We start from the raw sequence: 6,004 nt of genomic DNA, 5'->3' as shown, positions 1-6,004 counted from the left end.
ATGTCATCTAAAAGGCCGTGGGGAGACTGAATGATGGATCCTCCTCTCAGTCAAGCAATTATAGGAGAGCCCATGGCCCTTTGTCCTAAACGGATCCCCTGTCCACACCTTCAGTCCGGCCCTGGGCCTAAGTCCTTAACTCCCCTAGGTCGGGCCCTACCCTCTAGCCCTTGGCCTGACATTACTCCCCCCTTGGAGAAGCGTTTTCGTCCTCGAAAACACAAGTGGTAGTATCTTCGTAAGAACACTGATGTTTTCCTTGTTGGCATCCCATACGCGGGCCAACTGATTCTTGGTGCAGTTAGGAGGTTCAATGAAACCAAGAGCAACATCTTGATTTTCAACCTTGTTGTCCTTTTGCAACCACTTGTATCTAAACGGTAACTCAATTTATAACTCACTTGAGTATTTTAAAGGAGTAATAACAACTAAGAGGTGTCTAAAGGCATAGCCAGTTTTCAGTCTTTCTAAAGGTACTGGAATAATGCAAGAAAACCTTGGTGCAACATTCCATGAAGTTGTGAGCCAGATTTCCAACTCATGTGAGTATCAAGAACAAGAAACAATGCAAACACTCTACATACCCATGTTTTGGTCACAACGTGAACAAACAACAGGTGTTAAAAGTTGAAAATTTAACCTAAGAAAATTCTAGAATAGGGAGAGGGAATCCCCCATTCAGAATGCGTTGTGCTAGCGTATGCGCTTAGCAGATCCTTTAGCAAAGAATACGTGTAAGTTGCCCATCCAACGCGGGATGAATAGCAGCAGTAAGAGTGAGGTACTTTCCCTCGACCACATACAGACAGTCTTCCCAGATGACTGGAAAACGGGGTTCACATATCATACAACCTTGCTGAGGAATCAACAATTTCCTAAATAACCATCTTGGTTATCTTGGAAGATCCACAAGCACCCAAACCGAGCCATGACCTCTATTGGTAATTGGTAGACTTAAAAGTAATCTCATAGAGATACTGCACATAGTGCAAAATGCTTCATAAGCAACTGATGTGATGAATATGCATGCCGCTCCAAATCAGCCTTTGCTAAACACTAGGGCCCATAATACATAGTGTGCATGCATTTAGCAAAAAACAAATCCAAATCTGTATATCCATGGTCATCTTTGCCAATACGTATGGAAAATGTGATGCTCGTAGCACACAATAAAGAGGAATGTAAATAGTTCAGAAAAGAAACTAAATATGTTCCCTGCAATCATTTGCAAGCCTTGCTGAAACGTTTGAACCATAATAAAAGGTGAAACATTTATCACTTCTAGGGACAAATAATGAAACTTTTTCATTAACAACTCAGAGCCAAGCTATATGTATAAAAAACCAACTATAATGTTGTTTAGTAGTACTTGTATATGAACAAGTCATTCTAAGTATCCGACAATTTTTGGCCACCAAAATTGTTCTTGATATGTCGTGCTAAAACTGGTCTAGAAAATAGATTTGACCAGCACCTAAGGACTTTGTCGTGACACATACTTGAAATAGGGGTGCCAATGCCAGTCCCAGAGACTCATATTCTCCACATGTGGAATATGTCTCATGTAAGAATGTCTGAACAAAGAACATCCTTCAAGTACAAGATGTACTGGTGCGTGGAGGTAATTACAAACACTCTACGACGGGAGTGAGAGGGACCCTCATTAGCCTTGCTCCACACTGGCTAAACCAAACTCCTCGAGTTCCTAGACCTGTTGCATCCTATGACAACATGTGCCAAATAAAACCTTACAAGTAGGTTCATAACTGCGTAATGCAAAAAACGTATTTTGGACACAACGGCCCAAAATTCTTGGCTCTTACGTGACCTTGTCATCTTGCTGAAGAGCAAAAATGGATAAAAACATTGAAGTTTATGCATCCTACTTGGAAAAGGAAACAAAGAAACATAAAACCAAATCAGATGTGTACCTAGAGGGTGAACATAGTGTTCACGTATTCGTAGTGAAAGGCATCTAACCAAACTTCTCGCCTGCAAACGCCTAGGAACACTAATTGAAAATTAATGAAATGCAACTAGTATTGAACATATAACCTTGGGTGTTGCCTTTGCAATCCAGATCCCTTGGTTAAATGCTGCATAAAAATTTCTCAACAAGCAGCGGCCCTTGGCCTTGTTCGTGACTCCCGTTGGGTTTGCCCTTGGCATTTTATTACTTTTGAAGTTGAAATATTTCCACTACCCCTTGTCAGTTTGTGGACTTCTTTCCTTGAAACTGCAAGTGTGAAGGTTCCAAGAATGGACCATCAATGCTCACTAAGTAATTTAGTAATCACGTGCTGGGTTTTATCCCAAATTGTACTCATATAAGCACTCTTAGTGCTAATAGGAGCTCCACTAAAATTGGAGACGTATGCACAGCTAGATCTTTGTCACACCCAAAAATCCATAATGTGGTGTTTTTGTGAGCAATCGTACGGCTTCATCCTTACACGTTGGTAGAGATAAGCCCATACAAGTTTAAGAGGTTCAAAACCTCAAATTGACTTGCACACTTAAAGTGTGGAGTGCGAAAATAATGTCCAAAAAATCACTAATGGCAAGACTCTTGCTTGTCGATTTACAAATAGATGGCTCTTATCCATGCCCAAAGAGGTGGTAAGTGTTGGCTCTTAGCCCTTCCTGTTGGCGCATAGCCCTTCCTGTTACCGTATTATCATAGAAAGAGTTTAATAATATCGTGTTTAGTTTCACCTTTCCCGCATAGAAGTGGGAAAGAGAGAGAAAGAGAAAATGCTCGGCTGAGGAAATCCCCTGATTCCAATGTGTTGTATGCCCTTTTCACATGCGCGAGTGCAGAGCGTGCATGTGTCATAGCTTATCCTATAAGCGTACATCAGTGAAATTGTACCATGTCCTCATGGAGAGAGGGACCAAAAGGCACATCTGGACCCACTTACCTTGTATGTGAGCGTGATTGTATCAGGGTGCAAATGTATGCCATGTTGCCTGTGAATAAACATAAAAATAAAATGTCTAAAAACAAGAACAATTGAGCTCGTCCTTGACAGAGTAGCTAGTGCTACAGAGGAAGTGTATGCAATGATGGGTGGTGTATGTCTATCATACTATGCCATACATACAAATCAAAAAATGGAATGATGAGCCCTTGGCTTCAATGAGAGTCTCAACCATCTGAGCTGTTGGTATACATGACTTGCACAATTACACTGGCATGGATACATCACAGTGCGCCGTTGCGAAAACTATGAGCTTATATCCAAACAGTGCCAAGATGTGTGGTATTATCATTGATTTCAAGTCAATCGATAATACCTTGGCACATAAGAGAATCCATGCTTCCTTTGCTTTGTAGTCTGCCCAAGCACTTTGCTTTGCACAACAGAGAGATCTTTTGTAAAGTGAAAAGTAAAAAATGGACAAAACACCTTGTCGCCCACTTGTGGCTAGGTTTCTGGTAGTTTGCTCGAATCCGGCTCCTAGCCATATATGCGAATAACTTGAGAGTTGTTGGATGTCCCGCACATGCCTTCTTGGCTTGGTTTAATCCGATCTCTATTAAGAAAACATGTAGACATGCTGCAAAGACTCCCAAGTGTGTATGCAGATAGCATATTCCGAACGTCTGAAACTACTAGGCCATATGTCTGAGAGTGAAGTGTTGCTTCCTAGAAGGCTATCAGTAAAATGATGTAGAACTGATACGGAATGCTCATCGCAAACCGATATGCTTGTTGACACACATGTATCCAAGTAAAGAAGATCGATCGTGTCAAAATTTCAAAGAGAATCGGCCTTGCCGAACCGTGCACTATATTAAGAATCGTGAGATGGCCCAATATCGAGAGAGATAGCAGCAACAGCTTAGCTATGAAGTGTCACCTATTGCCAAACTTTGCTTGATTGAAGCAACATAGTTGACATTGTAGAAAGTCTGGGGTTCCCCACTATTACTGGCAGGTACCAAATGAACCAGTGGTGGCTGTCGGCTTCTGAGAATGAAAGCAATGATCGGCCTTGCTGATTATCTCTGTCGTAGTTCTATTGGAGCCTTGCTCCTTAGTTAGAATTGATGTACTGTAGTGCATCTTATGACATTGTCAGATGAAACAGAGGTGAAAGTAAATTAACTCTATTGAGTGTTGACCTTGTCGAACAATGTACCGAACTTTAGAACATCTATAGTAACTACAGAAACAAAGCGTACCTATGGCAATACACATCAAAATGCCTTGCAAATCGGAGTTTTGATTCCCTTATTAGAAACTCCATTCGATGGGCATATAGTGGATGTGTTCGTGGCGGCTTGGCGTCCGGTTGATGGCTCATAGCCCTTGTAGTACTCCTCATTATACAGTCAAACAATACTCCAAGTTTCTACTCCTTAGTGTCTGTCAGTTGTTTTCCATAAACTTTTGAAAGCTTATTGTAAGTGAACTTGAATGGGTTATCACAACCATGGCAGAAACTGCAGACCTTCTGCAGCAAAATACTGAGGATGCTTGCCCTCTTTACAAGGCAGACATGAACAATGAAGTTCACAACGTATGCTTTTGCATGGTGCATGCATGCGACTGAGAGCACTGAATCCTGTGGGAGTGGCCCCTTAGGGTGCTTTAGGGCACCCACCAAACAAAAATAAATAAAAAATTAATGTGAAAATACTTTGGCCCTTTTGCATACGGCGATGGAGTTGATGCAAGAAAGCCGCTAACCCTCGCAGTGCTCACTGTCGAGCTCGAACGCAGGCAAGCAAGAGATGGATTATCACCCCCTTGTCAGCGCGAATTCATCAAGCATGACCACGCTCAGAAAGATGCAGGTCGTCATTGCTCCTTTTGTGTGCAAGGGTCACGTCCCACGGTCCGATTTCGTCCCGAGAGGAATCCGAGCAGCCCTGCCTTTTCCACCATGCTGAGAGAGAGAGAGAGAGAGAGAGAGAGAGAGAGAGAGAGAGAGAGCCAAGCCATGCAAAGCAATCCAACCCTTCTCCTTCCTTCCTCTATGGCTCTCCTCTCCCCTGGCTCTGATACTAGTGAAAGGACGTGGGGAGACAAAATGATGGATCCTCCTCCCAGCCAACCTATTATAGGAGAGACCATGGCCCTTTGCCCTAAACAGATCCCCTGTCCACACCTTCGGTCCGGCCCTTGGCCTAAGTCCTTGACTCCCCTAGGTCGGGCCCTGCCCTTTAGCCCTTGGCCTGACATCATCCTCATATACAATATTCTAGCATCTTCTACTACCCATGTCTCCTAGAAACTTTCAGATATTTTTAACCAAATATGCATAGCTCATTATGTGCCTATTTAAAGGCATCATAGACGCATTGTAACTTCAAAAAGTAGTGCATCTAAAGGTGCTTAGCACCCACTTTTTAGCCATCATTATGCTATTTCTATGAAGCATCTATGCTTGCATTGCCTACTCTCACCCTTTCCACATTATGTCCACCATGTTTTTCTCATCTGGGCTCATTACTCAGTTTCTTATAATAATCTTATGCTTGCTCATTATTTTCTCCATTAGAGATTATGTGAAATCATCTAGATGTGTCTCACGTAACACTTCAAGAGAATACATGCCACATGTGAATATATCCTTAGTTAATGGAGTATTGAAGATTTCAAGAAATATGGCATCCTCACGTGTAGAATGTTCTAGATACCGAAGGCATCTCATAGAGAAACTTTTAGCTTTCATTGACTACTCTCTATCTAGCCACATTTTCCACCATGTTTCTTTCTTTTAGGGCTCATCAATTGAGATATGGCTTCTTATTAAGCTTCCACTTACTTACGAATACCTATGCTTATGACTTATGGTATTATTCCCTATATAAGTTTCTGTTGTCCATGGGTGTTCAAAGTCACACCTTGTTGTTGTACAGGTCATGAGGCCTATGAGAAAAGATGTTCCTAGCAAAACACTAATAGTTTTTTGCTTTGCTTTTGTTTTTTGAAGAGAAAAACTCTTCATCAATGGGGAGTGATAATTAGCCACTGGAAATGAAGAGTATCCC

This window comes from Adiantum capillus-veneris, chromosome 6 (genome assembly GCF_014529385.1).
Source record: "Adiantum capillus-veneris isolate H3 chromosome 6, ASM1452938v2, whole genome shotgun sequence".
NCBI classification, from domain to species: domain Eukaryota; kingdom Viridiplantae; phylum Streptophyta; class Polypodiopsida; order Polypodiales; family Pteridaceae; genus Adiantum; species Adiantum capillus-veneris.
Note: the sequence above shows the minus strand (reverse complement) of the source record.